At 38.8% G+C, this 17,916-nt stretch overlaps 1 protein-coding gene across 14 annotated transcripts in view; it reads right to left on the reverse strand.

Moving 5' to 3' along the window:
- Positions 1-17,916, reverse strand: part of NRXN1 (neurexin 1) — a 1,072,395-nt gene that overhangs the window by 254,390 nt on the left and 800,089 nt on the right. The window lies entirely within an intron of this gene.

Below are 17,916 nucleotides of genomic sequence, written 5' to 3' on the forward strand. Positions count from 1 at the left end.
ATATGCCAAACAATGCCAAAAATGATACAATAAGGGAGAATAGTAAAAGCTGGAAATAAAATGAAAAAGAACATTATCATTATTTCACCTAGAAGAGTCAATGTTCATTCACATGGATTTTTAAAGTTAAATCCACAACCAATCCCTTTTATTTCCACATAAAATTCTATTCCACCCCCACCCCACCCCTAATCTCATTTTACTCATCCTCTGGTGTTTCCATGTCCTACTTCTCTGACCTCCCATTTGTCGCTGTACACTGTTCTAGCAATAATTATGCAATAATGAAGCCAATGAGAGGCTCAACCAATGACATGGATTAACCAATCCTCACTGGAGTAAAGAGACCAATAGGTGCCTAAGTAACATTTGCTTTAGGAGCTCAAGAAAGATAATCCGTGAAATAGTTAAGAAATCCACAAGCAAATCTGTACCAAGTACAGGGATATGTAAGAGCCTCCTACCTATATACAGGGATTTGTGAGGGCCTCTTTACTATGTGCAGGGACATGTGATAGCCTCTTTCATATGTACAGGGATATGTGATAGCCTCTTTCCTATGTACAGGGATATGTGAGAGCCTCCTACCTATATACAGGGATTCGTGAGGGCCTCTTTCATATGTACAGGGACATGTGATAGCCTCTTTCATATGTACAGGGATATGTGATAGCCTCTTTCATATGTACAGGGAAATGTGATAGCCTCTTTCATATGTACAGGGGTATGTGAGAGCCTCCTTCATGTGTACCGGGATATGTGAGAGCCTCTTTCCTATGTACAGGGATATGTGATAGCCTCTTTCATATGTACAGGGATATGTGATAGCCTCTTTCATATGTACAGGGATATGTGAGAGTCTCTTTCCTATGTACAGGGATATGTGATAGCCTCTTTCCTATGTACAGGGATATGTGATAGCCTCTTTCATATGTACAGGGATATGTGATAGCCTCTTTCATATGAACAGGGGTATGTGATAGCCTCCTTCATGTGTACCAGGATATGTGAGAGCCTCTTTCCTATGTACAGGGATATGTGATAGCCTCTTTCATATGTACAGGGATATGTGAGAGCCTCTATCATATGTACAGGCAACTGTTGCGTCCTCTTGCTGTCCAGACCTCTGTCTGCTAAGGGTTACTTATAACTGTTGGCTTCAGATTCACCCGGTATATGGAATTGGCATGGCACCGGTTTGCTTTATGTGAATGGCAATGCAAGTTCTCTTTTGCTTTTGATTATAAGCTCACACAAATTATCATTCAACTGTTCAATGATCAAAAAAATATATATATATATATAAACATTTTATAAAGAACATGTTAAGTCATTTATGGAGCGCAGATTGTAACACGCTTTCTATCTGTTTTTTCCCCCGGGCCGCATTTCTCTAAGAGCTTGACTGCCACACCTGATTTTTACTTATTTTCAAATAGATTTATGGTGCATCAGCCCATCGCCTGTCACTCCATTTTGTTTCTTCACTCACGCTATGACACATAATTAAAGTCAGTTTCTATAGCAATACATAGCAATATCTCCGCTTTGATCTGCCATGGGGCTAGATTGTACCAAGAACCTTGACAAGTTCTGTAGAAGAAGAAATGTTTATCCGGACATATATTTTCTTTTGTTGTTTCTGATCCATTGATTCATTCTACAGTTTTTCTTCTGTATTGTTATGATGCACGCACTTTTAACACTTTATGATCTCAGTAATATTTGAACCAGTTCCTTATTCTCTCATTTCTTATTTCTGTAGCTAACTAGCACCCTGCTTGGCACTGACAGCTGTGACTCTTCTTTTTGTAGGAGATTCACATTTGGATCACTATTTTTTTTCTCATAGAGCATTTTTAACATTTGTGCTGGTTCGGCTCCCAGAATGTCTGTACGCACCTAGCAGCCGGGTCTCCAATGGTGGTGGGGGTTCAAGGCTCAGTAATTTTCATGTCCAGTAAAATACACAGCGCAGATGACTAGTTCACGGCTTTCCCCTGCCTTGTGTGCGGGATTAAAGTATATTACCCAACCGACACCCCGACACCAATGGAGACCCAGTTGCGATGTGCATGCATCCATTTTGGGAGGCCAATCAGTACAAATGTGCAGACTTTTTCCCTTTAAGTTAGTCTCCATGTAGCATTGGATCTCTTCAATAAGAGTCAGTACCACCACCACCACCTCTACATTCCTTTTTTTTGGAGGGCAGGTAATTATCATTTTTTTCCTCAGGAAACATTGCTTGAATATAAGACCTAATATACCATTGGATCTTTTTAGATCACTTTAATAAGAATCATTATCCTTGCCCCCCTTTCCCAGCAATGTATCTTAGGGGGCATTCCCACATTCCGTGATTACAGTGCATGCATGGTAGATGTGCTATGAGCAAAAATCACAGAACTCCTGGCATCATGATTTATTATAATGCTGAGATCTTAGAAACAGTTTAAATATTCACACTACTGTACTGACACAGCTCGTACTGTGCCTACATAGCTTGCACCATACTGACAGTTCATACTGTACTGACAAAGCTTGTACTGTACCTACATAGCTTGTACTGTACTGACACATCTTGTACTGTACCTACATAGCTCGTACTGTACTGACACAGCTCATACTGTACTAACACAGCGTGCCAAAAAGACCCACCCTGATACTTAAAAAAAAAAAAAACACACAAAAAAAAAAAATCAAAAACTATAATTTCATTTTTGTATTTTACAATTCCCACATTGCGATTAGGTTTAGCGCCCCCTTTAATATCCTGGTAGAAACAAATCCTAACCAAGTTGATTGAACATTTCCCGCTATATTATTGTAGGAATTAACCAATTCTCACTGTTGATTCCTGGCTCTTTCTTGGAATTCTGTATACTATAAATCTTGTTTTTTCCACGCTGATATTTTTTTCATAAAGTGTCCCCAGTTGGTAAACTATTGTTCGTGTCAGTAAAACAAAACCACTTGTTTCCATACAATTGCAATTCCTACCCATACAACCATACAAAGTGTGTTTAATGTAAGGTGAAGAAAGTATTGCAGAGCCGGCTGTTAGAAATCCAATCTGCTTGCAAGCCAGTTGCCTCGGAAGAAATGGTCCCTGTCTTTGATTTGAAAGGGATTTAGCAGTATTGCACTTACCATAGACAAGCAAATGAAGGATTAAATTATAATCTCATATAATCAGGAATCTCAAGCTAGGCCTAGCTTTGTTGTAAAACCTATGATTGAGCTTAGGGGGTAATGTTGCTAAAACCGAAAACCTCACTAATACTTTCTATTGGGAGAACAGGTAATAAAATATTCTTATTTCTGGTTTTTCAGAGCCCCCTAAAGGCTGTCCAAATATATCATCATATAGAGAAGTATAAAAAGGATACTGGTCCATTGTTCACACAATGTCAGACATTTCCTAGAGAAGTAACTGCTGACACAGTCCTCATGGTTGATGGTAATCTCCATACTGGGCCAGCAGCTGTTTTCCAGATAATAATATTACTTTAAGAATTAATGGGAAACCATAGCAATGAACTCTTAAAGGGATATTCTTATCTCAAAAAGTTATCCCCTATTCACAGGCTAAGGTATAACAAGCTATAGCCCCAAGGTAGGACCCCATCCCCAGAAATAAAAATTGTCCCTGAGCTCAGAGCTTGCCAATGTTTGACAGCCCAGACAATAGAGAATAATGGAGAGTTGGTAGTGCGCTGAATTCATTCCAGGGGACATTACTCCTCTGCTTTTTTGGGGTCCAAGTAGTCAGACCCTCGTTATTCAGCTTGTTAGTCCCTGTCCTATACCCTATTATCTTGACCATACACACGGATGCTAACTGAACCCTTTTCGCCAAGAGTTATTTCTCACTTCCTCTCCATATACTTTCATGCCCACTTTACCCAGGTGTCCATCTTTTGTAGTCAACTTGATATAAGCCTGACATTGGCATTACATACTAAAAGGGGAACTATCAGCAGGTTAGACCAATCTTACCTGCTAATATGTTACTATTGCGCAGGAGGAGCCGAGGATGAAGGTATGTCTCTTACCTTCCTCATTGACGCTATTCCCATGCACTTAGTTGTTTACTCCTCGGTCAGTAAGACCGTTAAGAGTATTCTGGACCACCCTGGCTGGCCCGCTCCATTGATTATCATTAGAAGGGGCGAGTCAGACGGGGCTGATCGGATCTATGGGGTGGAGCCGTGCTCCTAGCCGCACACCTGCGCTCCAAACGGTCTGAGCAGACCGTGAAGTAAACGACCATGTGCATGGGAAGGGCGCTGAGCATGAAGGTAAGGGACATACCTTCATCCTCGGCACCTCCTGCGCAATAGAGAGATATCAGCAGGTTAGATTTGTCTAACCTGCTGATAGTTTTCCTTTAATCCTTTTTCCTATAACATGTCTGACGGAAGAGTGAGTGTTCCCCTATACACACAGAAAAGCCGCCCAGCTCTGCTAATATTGGGGGTTTGGCTGACTTTACTCTGTTGTCTAACATAGAAAGAAGTCTTGTTTCTTTTTCAGGAACAGCACCACCCTTGTATATGGCTGTGTCAGGTAATACAGTTCATCCCTCCTGAATGGATTTTGCTAATCTTTTACAATTTGTATTAAGAATTTACATTTTTTTATGATAATTGACATAAATTGTATTATAATGTATTGTATTAATAATAATAAGGGCAATTCCTTCTGAAATTTATATTACTGGTATGCATTAGCGTTAAATGACACGATTGCAGCCTTGGTTTAATGGTATCGGAGAAAAGTTCAAGTAAGGTAATAAAAAAAGTTCACTATTTCACTTGATCTAAATTCTTTCATGGGATAAATCCCTCTTATCATGGAAATATTTTTTCGAGTGTGTTCCCGTCCTTACAAAAGATATCAGAAAGCTTTTTTCGTTTTGAAGCCAAATCTTTACATCTATGTCCAACTTTACCTATTTAAAGGGTATATACTAAGCCCAAAGTCACAATTAGATATAATTCTCCATTAAAAGTGTAAATTCATCTTTAGTGACTTTACAAGAAAATATTCCTTGAATATTAACCCACTAATAATGCGATATAACGGTCATTCCCTTAAGTTATAGAATCTTCTATGTTTTCAAACCAATTTCAATACATAACAGCCCATGTATCTGTTAATAAGACACCAGCCTCCTGACTTATCCTTGTTTAATATATCGCCCCGATCTAGGCTTCTTTGTCTGAAGTCAGGTAAGAAATGCAAAGACTATTAGCAGTCAGCTCATACAGCACAAATCTCAAAGTCAAGAGAAGAAACCAGGCTTGGAGCCAAGTGACCTGAAACGCTGACAGACCCAATGGATCAATAAGTACTAGCTCCCTAGATACAGAACATAACACTTGGGCAATCTGAATCTACCTTTCAGGCACATTGCCATCATTGTGCAAAGACATTGAGTTTAGGGAAGGGAAATAAACCCTACACAGTCTTATTCTTTCATTTAACGAGACTCAAAGAGATATCTGCAAAGATATTTAATTATACAATATATTCAGCATCACCATGTACTCAGGGCTGAGCTACAGAGCTTATCATTACATAGGAAGCCTAGGAAATCTAAACATTTTTCTCAATATGAATCCTCTGTCTACCTCATTTGTCTTTATTACGCCTGTCCAGCTACGAAGAATTAGTGTTAGAATGTGTCCATGGTTACTTCTCAAAATGTGAGGAAAATAGAAGAACACACAATAAGAAGTAGCCATCGGCACTACCGCTTCTGAGTCAGAGTGGAGGGCAACAGGGCAGGTGTAAGACATGATATCAGTGCAATAGATGGTTACTAGCTGGAGCTCACTTTCTTCAGAACGAAAGCTGAATGGCAATCCACATGAGAAAGAAATCGAAAGGACACTCACCATCCAATGTGATCTGTATTCGCTGAGCAGTTTAAAAGTAGCAAGACATACAAGGATGAGTAGGAGACACCAAGCACCTAAGAAACACATAGCAGCTGTTTCACACGCATGTGCTCTTCATCAGACCTGATAAGGTGTGCATGCACGTGAAACAGCTGCTACGTGTTTCTTAGGTGCTTGGTGTCTCCTACTCACCCTTTTCTGTCCTACTAATTTTAAGCTACACAGCTAATAAAGAAGATCGCATTGGATAGTGAGTGCCATTTCAATGTCTTCCTTATGTGGAGGGAAGAAGACTTTTTGCAAAACCACATAGGTTCCACTTTGGAGGTGTTCAAGTAGTCTACACATTTATAGGTTTTGTCTCATTAGGGTCAAGGATGGGATGGAGTGTCAATGAGGTACTACAGCTTGCAGCAGATCTGTAGCTTATGAAAGCCTTGTAGAAAAAAAAAAACTACCTTCTAGAACAACCAATATATATATTTAGGGTACCATGTGTCTCCTTGCCCTAACAGCATCTAACAGAGTCAGCAGTTTAGATAATGAATTGCAAGTGACAGATTCTCTTCAGCTTAACAAAAGAAATGGTAAGGATGGACACATCTGTATTTTAAAGGGGACATAAACCCCATCAACCCTGGTGGTTGTATGTCCTCCATCCTCTTCATTCTCATGATCTTTAGTGGTTCTAGAGGCTTGATCTCTGCTAACCATAGAGTGATGATAAATTCTTATGACATGGCATCATACTATAAAATGGGAGCACCCCTTTAAGTAAATGGCACATGGTGCACATTTGCTGCAACCCGATTGTATTTAGATGTTGGGGACTGGTGACAGACAATACAGTCAACATCCAGTCATATCAAACATTTTAGCTTCAATCACATCGTTTTTAAGTCAGTAAAGCTGTAAGAGTCACCATATTTTAGTATCTTTTTGCACATTATGCATGCTGGAAGCACATTACCATTACAATCCTACAGCAATTATATATCATATACTGTAAGTCCTGCAGTAAGCTCTAAATATATTGGATTTATATCGATGGACTGAGCACAATTATAATGTTTCAAAAAGTTAATGCTTACACCTAAGAACAATGGCGACAAATAAGCGTGTACCCTCTAAAGTCATTGTATGTTGCTTGTGCTGTAACATGTAACCGTCTGGACTGTCCTCTATTTATGTGTCTCCCCTAAGAAACAAAGGAGAGTAGTAAGCAGAAGTTTTACAGCCTTGCCTAGCCATGCTTATGTTCCTCTGAAATATGCTCGTATGGGCAAAGGTGACAAGTCTATGGATCAGGGAGAAAGAGAAAATTGATGAGTCCAAGGAATTAGAGCAGAAGGGATAACACAGAGGTCGCTCTCAACCATATGTGCAGAACATGACATTTACAATACATGGGTGAATTGCAATCTGACAACTTCCCTGCCGCTCGGTAATTATTGTGATGGTCGTAAACCTGCATAGTTATTACTCCTATGGATAACTTTGTAAATGTAAGACTGTTTAACATCGAGATCTTTAGTTATTTAATGTTTTATAAGAATATACACTGTGGGATTGGACTCTAGCATCTAGCAGCTAGCATCTAAACCCCATTATATTCAGTGTCAACAGTAACAAAGTAAAATCATATATAGAGATGAATAATATTTATATATATATATATATATATATATATATATATATATGTATATATACATATATATATATTAGTGCCAGATAGGAACACACAAGGGGGGGGGGGGGGGGTTACTATGCTCTCTGTGCTCATGGTCTAGTGGATTACGATGCAAATGTTTGTGCACACCTGTAGTTTTTATTTATTTTTATTTTTTTCAATCTTGCTTCACTTACATCACTTTGGCAGACGTGTTGTGGGATGGTTCATAGGCTTTCAAACCCTGACAAAATTGCTATAATTTACATCAAATAGCTGGCCCAGTTTGTAGTTTGTGCTTCATGGAGGTGTAAACCTCTTATAACAATGTCATGAGCATAGGCCCTTAAAGGGAATGTGTCAGCTCTATATCATGCTCACAGCCGCAGACACAGGCAGATAACCAATAGGAAGATGATACCTAACTGAATGAGTTTTTTAAAGTTATAAAATCATGTTTTCCTTCTAAGCCCAGGAGTTGCATTGCTTGGCTGAGCTGTAGCATGTACTCCCCCACCCTCTTTGCACTTATACTTAGAAGAAAAACACAATTTTATAACTCTGAAAACAGTCAACAGCTAAGAGACAGGGATCATTTTACCTCACTTGTTTTATTAGCTACCTGCCAGTCTCTGCCGCTCTGAGCATGATATACAGCTGACAGATTATCACTCTGAAAATGCAACTAGTCAACGTACAGCCCTCATAGAAAATAACTAATATTACAATGATTTGTCCTAATAATAATAATTTTCATCTCATCCATCCGACATGTATTTAGCTCTGTTGTCTCTGTATAATTGCTACTTCTTCTTTACATTTGTTACTGGGACAGGCCTATTAAACCAAGGCTACACCATATAGATGATTTAATTACAATCTATAAAAGTATCTATTAGCCCATTAAAGTGATGCTATGTGATAGATATTCCAGTGACAGGGTCTCTTTAAGTAAATGAACCGATATATAATTTGAAAATTTGTAATTTTGAGTCTTTTAACAATGTTTATTAAAACCCCACTCTGTGCATTATAACTAAAATAATAAAAAAAAAAACTTGTATAATTAACCTCCCCACAATATATATCTATAGAAAAAGAATTAATAGAAAAGCAGTGTTAGTTGCTAAGCAACTGCTAAGTGAAGTCACTTTAAGCCATTATCTACTGGTTGTGCAAACAATTTGGTTGCATTACATTATGTTTAGCTATCAGGAATGAAAAACCTCAAAAGTAAAATGCTGAAAGGTTCGGATGATATCACTGGTAATATATTAAACATAAGAAGGATTTGTAAGGGCACTTTTCTAATCTGTCAGCAGATCTGCGTTTGTGTTGTCTCCTGGAATCCGAAGTCTATTAGATTGGAAAGGCCGGACCTGGTGTAGGACGTCTGGCACCATTTTAAAGGGACTGTTCTATAATAACTTGATTGTGAATAATATGTTTTTTTTTTTTTTTATCCTTATCCGTTCAAATCCTGTTACTGCCCTCTGTACACGTTCATTTGCATTTTCATTGACTTCAATGGGACGAACACAGTATACTTTTACTAAAAGAGTTTACGGATGGCTGGTCGAAAGAGTATATTTTCTAAATGGTCAAAATGACCAAATCAGCCAACAGATAAGTGTTTGGCCTGTTTTTTGGCTGATTGTTTGCTCTATTATAGAGGGTGATGAATACCTGATCATTCCTGTGTAATAGGGCTCCAGAAAAAAGGAAAAGTCAAAGGAGAGGAAGCAGACTGAGCCCTGTGCAGCAGTATACATGTTACAGGCATTGTGTAAATCCCAGCCCAATCAAAAGAGGCAGAGACAATTGGTTGGCAATAGTGAGCATGCTTGGTCAAGTATAGTGCTCAATCAAGCCATTGGGTTGTGTAATTGAGCTGGATGCTAGACCTAGCACCTTGTAGTGATCAGGTAAAGGTGGCAAAATGCCTTTATTAACTGACGGCTGAACAAGCATTCACCTGTCAGTTATATCTCTTTGGTTAAACACTCAAGCCTCCCATTGACTTCAATGTACTTTCTGACTTGTACTTCCCACTAGAGATGAGCGAACCTGGAGCATGCTCGAGTCCATCCGAACCCGAACGTTCGGCATTTGATTAGCGGTGGCTGCTGAACTTGGATAAAGCCCTAAGGCTATGTGGAAAACATGGATATAGTCATTGGCTCTATCCATGTTTTCCAGACAACCTTAGGGCTTTATCCAAGTTTAGCAGCCACCGCTAATCAAATGCCGATCGTTCGGGTTCGGATGGACTCGAACCTGAACCCGGTTCGCTCATCTCTATTGACCACTTGATCAATGAAAAATGCTAAGCCCGAGTAACAAGCGCTTGAGCATTATTGCTCACTCATTACTAGTAGGCAATAGATTTACATGATTGCAAAGCGTCACAAGATGACATCTGTTAGAAATGACAGTAACATGAATTATTCCAAAACATATAAGATACTGGAACCAAAGAGGCAAATAAAAGAACACAGGAAAAGTCAAAGGGAAGCAAAAGACAGCGGTTCTGTGGGCAAGACACACGTGGTGATCCCAACATAGTCTACTAAAGGTCGGGGACAGGTGATTGATCAGAAATGGCCAATCATCATTTACTTTCCTTGAAACATTGTATTGAACCCAATGGCTACTATCTCTCGATGATATGGCCTTATAGGATCAGAACAATCTGAATCACCTAAGTAACCTGAACGGAAATCTCTCCAGTCTCCCATCGATCTGAACCACTTGGCTATTAGTATTTTTCATCTACTGTGTTCCCATCTTGCTTTACCCTGACAGTGACTTTCATGTAAAACAAAGCATGACACAAAGAAATATGGCATTCCAATATATCATCAATTATCTATCCCGGATGCTTAGTTTTCATTGAAGCACGTTATTTGTCATTCTAGTGTAGTGCACTGTGAAATGACAGTCAATTAACAGATTATTGATTGAATATCTCATTGTTTCAGCAGACTGCAAAAAAAAAACCAGCGGAAAAATACTAAATTTTCTTCTCAATACGAGAATCTACTAAAAGTTTAGGTACAAACATGAGATGACTGTCATAGCTGCCATTTGCTCTATGTAAAAAATGTTAATCTCTTCTCCTTCCCTGACAGATAAGGAAGCCTCTGATAAAATGCAGATCAAAATCGAAATTAAAACTGTCAATACAAGAGCCGCGAAAGTTTCTCATTTCTACGTAGCGCGCTTCACTTGGCGGCAAAATTCCCGAATAAATTTTTAGCACATGACAAGGTGCCATTTATAAACCCTGATAAAATAATGATAGATATGCACTTCCAGGTGGAAAAGAAATAATAATAAAAAATTGCAAAGCATCAAAAACAACGGTAGTAGAAGAAATAACGTCTTTAAAAAAACATTTTAAATTGGAATATTTATCTATTTGAAGCAGGGGAAAAAAATGGAAATGGAATTGTCAATCGAAATGTCAGCTTTTCAATGCCTGTAATAATACGGTGCCATCTAACATACTTTTATTGCTAAAGTTGCCTATGAAATGATAAAAAAGAAGCGTTTTTCTTGATTGTTTGGGAGGACATTCATCTGTATATTTATGTCTGTGTGTGTTTTACACAGTAAAATCAATCTCGGCAAACATGTCTGGTGTAAGAGTTTTATAGGGACTGTAAAGCAATGCTGTATCCCTCGGTGAGGATGCAATATTACTGACTCGAGAAGGAGATTTCTCATACAAATAAACATGCAAAACAAAATCCATCTATTCCACGGCACAAAATGTAACAAATAAAAAGAAAAATCAAGGACATTGTGTTTTTAATAAGTATTTCCCGTCAAAGTGAAAACAATAGCTTAGCATGGGGTTTGCTAAACATGTTTTTTTAAATGCTATTTTTTTTATTTCTTTATTTTTTTTTTCAGGGTGGGGGCATCGCTTGTTGAAAAAAAAAAGTGAAAAAGTTGCCTTATCTTATTCTGGTAAATGAAGATTTGATGTACTACCAGATGTAATAATGTAATACCAGGTGGTTCTATTAAAGGAGAAGTCTGGCGAAAATTTTTATTAAAGTATTGTACTGCTTCCCAAAAGTTATACAAATCACCAATATACACTTATTACAGAAAATGCACGTAAAGTGTTTTTTTTCCCTGCACTTACTACTACATCAAGGCTTCACTTCCTGGATAAAATTGTGATGTCACGACCCGACTCCCAGAGCTGTGCGGGCTGTGGCTGCTGGACAGGATGATGGCAGAGGGATGCTCAGTGTCCCTCCAGTGCCCTGTGTCCCTCAGTGTCCCCCTGCCATCATCCTCTCCAGCAGCCACAGCCCGCACAGCTCTGGGAGTCGGGTCGTGACATCACCATTTTATCCAGAAAGTGAAGCCTCCATGCAGTAGTAAGTCCAGTGAAAGAAGCACTTTATGTGCATTTCCCATAATAATTGTATATTTGTGATTTGTATAACTCTTAGGGGGCAATACAATACTTGAATAAAAAAATTCCGCCGCACTTCTCCTTTAAGCCATGTTTACACAACGTATGAGTCTCTGAAAAGATCATCCCGGACGCTACTGCAGTACATGATGTCTATGTTCCCCCATATAGACAGGGGTCACCTTTATGATATCATAGAAGTACTTTTATGGAACCTTTGTTATTAAACATCAAGCCAAGCCACAGAAAGGTGTGTTGTCTAATTCATTGTTGTTGTATATTGGGTATCATCTGAGATAACTAGAACCCAGACACTAAGACTATGATCACATCTGCAATAGAAGCTCTGTCCCCTATCACAACATCTATGTATAGAGACAGAAAAAAAATAAATGCAGAAGAAGAAGAAGAAGAAGAAGAAGAAGAAGAAGAAGAAGACTTTTTTGGAGGTAGGGGCAAAAATTCAGTAGTTTATGATGGATGTCAGATGAAAACCTGACAGACCCCATTAAAGATGATAGGATCCCTTGGGATCTGTGTGTGTCCATCATGCAATGGACCATCCGATTTTGTCTACCGCTCTTAAACAGAATCAGACCGTGAACAGAGCCTCTGACTCAGATGTGAACCTAGCCCAAGGGTGCTGTTCAGGTTTTGAAGCTTCTCGACAAACAAATCATCAGGCCCCTATCATCTTTATTGGGGTCTGTCAGGTTTTCATTTGACGTCCATCAGGCCATTTGAAAAGTCCCAATAAGAACAAAATCATATATATATATATATATATATATATATATATATATATATATATATATATATAACTTTCTCTAGAATTTTTAAGGCATAAAAAAAAATCATATTTCCGCTGTCTCAGCACATTATAAGGTGACTGAGGTGACGATGCCTCCATGACTAGATGTATAGATGTTTCAGTACATGATTAAGTGCTTGATATATGATCATTAGAACATGATATCAGATGATTGATAATTATACATCAGATAATCAAAAAATTTCCTTAAAGCGGATCGGAGGTTTCCTTTTACTTAGGTGACAAGCAGTGTGATAGAGAGGATGCACATGAAGCTTATTCTCTATCTTCGAGACATTTCCTTGCTGTAGTCACAGAATGATGTATTTTTGGATGGAAGGAAAGAACAGCAATAGCATAACCTCACACCACGATATTATTTATGTCATCTATGTGACCTACACAATGGTTAATGATCATGAACCCGAGCATATGCAAGCTCATGGATCCAAGTTATCATTCTAGCAGTGTGTAGGTTCTCCATTAAAAAGATGACAAATAGCAAGCTTTGGAGACTATGTAGGTCACATCATCAGGCAAGGTTAATGAACCATGTCTGATGAAGAGACCTAGGTAGTCTGGAGAGTTGCTATTTGTCATCACCTTATCGGTTAGCCAGTAAAAGGTATAAACTACTGAGAGTTCTCAATTTATATTGTATCTACAGTATCTACTTGTTAACATGGTACAAGGATATTTTAAGTTCTTCACAAAGCCGAAGCACAATGTGACCGGACACGATCGGCTTCCACCAATTTGTTCGGTTACTGTACGTTACGGATATAAAGTTTTTGTCTGCAGCTGAGTGATGTAATGTACTTAGATATTTCTTCCTGTGTTCTGTCTCTGCCTTCAAGCTTTGCACACACTTGATTTCCTTGCAAATGCAAGAAAGTACAATTGAAATCACGACTGAATTGAGAAAATGAGCATACAACTATGTCTGCTCCATTAAACAGCATTGTTGATTCGAAACTATATGAAAGTCAATAAGTTCCTCATTTGGTTCAAATTATGTAGCATTTAAATTGAGGTATTACCTGGAAATGAGTGAAATAACGTCTCAATGATTAAATTATGCAATATTAGTGTTCCTTTTCAAGGGATCGGAGAAAAATATACTAAAATATTCCAGTTCAAGTGCAAAACTTTGAGAAACCTATCAATATAAACTGGATTTATTGGGGTTCACTTATGTAAAATCCCATTCTGTGTGGCCTGTTTATGGTTTTTTCCAGGACTTTAGTACTTTTGCTTATCCTGGGACCCCTATTGGCCATAAGAATGAAAGCACTGACATTCAAAATCAAGAAAGAGCGGTGAACTCCGGAAAGTCACTCAAAGAGGATTTGCTCAAACCTCCTAAAGTCAACACAAAAAAGTAGGTTTTGGACAAATCTGAATAATAATAATTAAAAAAAAATCCCTTTTGGGGGGGGGTTTGGGGCATTTATGAACCTTGTGCCCGTGGTGCATGTCAGGGACAAGGCACAGATTTGCCTCTTCTTCCTGGCGAATGCCCTGCTCGCCTAATGGGCAGTAAGGGGGGTGCAGCAAGGTGGGGAGGAGTCGTGGCTGTAAGCAGGTGAATCCGGGGATGGGGCCCAATTTAAGACCAGTGTATAAAATGACCCCCATAATGCCAATCCCCCCCATAGCAGTTTTTCCCTGTGTCAACAGCTAATCAAGACCGTAACCTTAATGGAAAAACATATAAAATTACAGCCATAGGATAACACAGGGTTTATTCATACTACTCACTGTAACAAGGACCTATTATATAATAAGCAAATAAAATAGTCAAATTCTAGTTCAGACCAAGTAGTAACTTTTGTATTGTCTGTGTAAAGTCACCAGCACAAAGCATTGCTCAAGACTCCATTGTCATCTCGTCCCTTTTATCTGCACAATGTAAAAGCCGGACAGCATGGAGGAACATTCACATCTCTGATTGCTTTCTAATTCTCTAAATGGATGCAAATCTGTATTGTGAGTTTTCACAATGCTCTAATTACATACAGAGCCGTCTAGTTCCGTCCAATTTAGAATGAATTACTTTAAAATACCCATGAAAAATAGATAAAACACTTAACAGGTGCAGTGGGAGAAGAGACTGATAAAAGTGATCTATATAGGTGTATAGGAAACTGTTCTAGAATTCTAATTACCGATAGTGATTGACAACGTATTCGCTTCGTGCAAAATATCATTGCTTTCTGGATACATATGAGACAAGTAAGGAAAGAATAGACTTGGGTATACAATAGAGGCAGACCAGGAGAAAGGAGACCAAGCCCCGAAGGGTCTCATTGTGTTAGATATTTAATGGTGAAAACTTATACTCAGCATTCGTCTACAACAATTACAGTATGTTGGCAAACAAGAATTTGGCCATGGACCATAATAAGGTCAAGGAACAAGAAGCGAAAATGAATCCTTTTTTTGAGTGTCAAAGCTGAACACCTCAATAGATGGCCCAGTTTGTCCCCACTCTCTTCTATGTATGAAACTAGATAGATAGATAGATAGATAGATAGATAGATAGATAGATGTACAAAGCCCAAACAATACATTTATGTTGCTTTGCTTTCCGAAGGGCCACTGAATATACTACATCCGCGTCCATTAATTGCTAGTCATTGGTATTCCTATCACCGACTGAACCACTGAAAAGTCTAAATTAGCTATGGACACCATACTGTGATTATTTTTTTCTCACAAACTGTACAAAGGAGTTGAAAAGGATTTTACATTACAATCTCTGCGTGAACAGATGACTATCTTTTTTTTTCTTTTACATTGCACTTTATTTTTTAAAGAACACTTTCCCGACTGTCCCACTGATCACTGTTCCATCATCATCATCCCCATCATAAGCATTGGCTCCGAATCCGAAATTAAGATTGTTCACCCCTCACCCACACTTTGATTATTCTCCTTGCATTTGTGAGCGGTTTGAGCTGGCACAATTTTCTCGCTTGCCTCCACTAGCTTCTCTGACATTCACATACTGATTGCTTCAGCGGTACAGGGAGACTTTTATTATTCCATGATTAAGTGACAACTGATTTCAAACTGGGGTCTGGCATACAAAAGGTAGACAGCTCTCTACATTTCTTGGCATCAAGAACATTGTTCTGTGCTATTGCTTCGATACTTGAAAGTTAAAACACTCGGGAAGCAGCAGTGTCGCAATTTAGGAGAAAACAGGTAATTATGTATTCTACGTCTGACTTTTAGCTGACACAAAAAAAGTTTAACCCCGATGCGCCCTAGAGAGACAGCGACGTAGCCTCTTCCTTCTCTTCTCCTCAAGGATCTAACAGTTCTTTGTCCTTGCCTTTCTCTCTAGTTGAAGAGTAGAATTCTGGCATTTGAATATTACTCGTTTTATTTAATTTAACATACATATTATTAAGACGACTACGTTCGTAGAGCATCATTTTCATCCAGTACAATATCATTGAAATAATAATATTGCAGGTCTTGTCTTTACAGTTTTTGTCTAGTGGAGGTGCTTTTTGTCTGAATTTAAGAAATCTTCCAATCCCCCCCCCCCCCCCCCCCCCCCCCATCTGAAAGACCTCTTAGAGATGAGGATTTGTCGGCCATGGGGATGGCCAACAAGTGCTAATCGGTGAGATTTTGCCTTTACATGGCATGACAAATCGAGAAGCTCGGGCTGCACAAACGGTCCCTGTGCAGATATGTATATGACTGTGCTGTCAGTTTGTAGATCACTAGCAGTGCATACTTACATCCACACTACTTGTGGTCATTGGTTGTATCTTAAGGCCCCTCTCCCTCTGGCTGTCAATAATTCTGGAGAAGTTGGAGGCCTGAAGTTACAACAGTGGCCAGAGGACCGGAGAACTAGATACCGGATCACAAGCAGCATGGTATGTATAGACTACTAGTTATATGGAAACTGACAGCACATATATTAACACAGCTGTGCTGTCAGTTTCCCTTTATTATCTTTATTGTCTGTACAAACCTAATTATACAAGTTCTAAACAGATGATCAGCTGATAGGGCATTTGCTTAGTCTTTGGCTGATCATGGTAGTTTTTACACAGGCCAATTATCGGCTCCAGAAACCTTTTTAGCAAAGCTCCTAGCCAATAACTGGCCCATTTAAAAGGCCCTTGAGAATGAAAAGGACTCCTAGCCCCTAAAGCTGGTCATGCAGATTAGCTTAACATTGGCAGACCCAACAATTTTGGTCTGGTTGACTAATGTGCATGAAGACCTTTTAATATTCTCCCAACAGATTATATCATTAGGGAGAAAGATTGGGCACAATTTATTTTTTTGTTCTTGGGTTTTGTTCTTGACTTAACCCCTCTTCCAAGGGGAAATACATGCACGTTCACTCAAGCTGAGCAGGCATGTGCATGAAGGGTCAGGAAAGATATCTATTGACTGAACAAGTGTCCTAATGTTTGTTCCGGTCATTGTTATTTCTTAACAGGTCTAATTTAACTTTTTGTGTCTTCCATCCATTTTTATGGGGTGTGACTGTTCACAATCGGCCATCACTCCATCAAGAAAAAGGACCTCGGACCCTTTCTTTTCTGGGACCACAGTTTAGTGTCGTAAAAGTAAGATATATGGCTAAATCCAATCACTGTGAGTGAATATTCTGAACTAAAGGAATAATGTCCTCCATCTGAATGTTTTGTTTCTTCCTTTTTTCAGTAGGAATTTTATCAACATAAGAACAGATTTCCGATTATGTCATTTCTCATGGCACCCTTCTGGGTCCATGTTTTGCCAAGGATTAAGTCTTAACATTCACCCATGTGCTCTGAATACAAAATGGCAAAATCTGTGCTTCAGAAATCTGCCATGTACTGTGTATTGTAATGCCAGATGTCTATGTGCAAGGAAATTGCATGACTTATTTATCTCCAGTGACTGCTCATTTATTGTCTCAGTCATGCTGAACTACACTACACTGAGATTTCTTCGTTACAGAGAGCTTCTTCCAGGTACTAATCTAAAAAAAGGTATTTTATGAACCATGAACAGCCATTTTGTGAATGTCTAGTAGATGAAATTAAGTTACTCAACTTTAAGTAAATGGGGG

The sequence above is a fragment of the Dendropsophus ebraccatus genome, chromosome 15, assembly GCF_027789765.1.
Source record: "Dendropsophus ebraccatus isolate aDenEbr1 chromosome 15, aDenEbr1.pat, whole genome shotgun sequence".
Taxonomy (NCBI): Eukaryota; Metazoa; Chordata; class Amphibia; order Anura; family Hylidae; genus Dendropsophus; species Dendropsophus ebraccatus.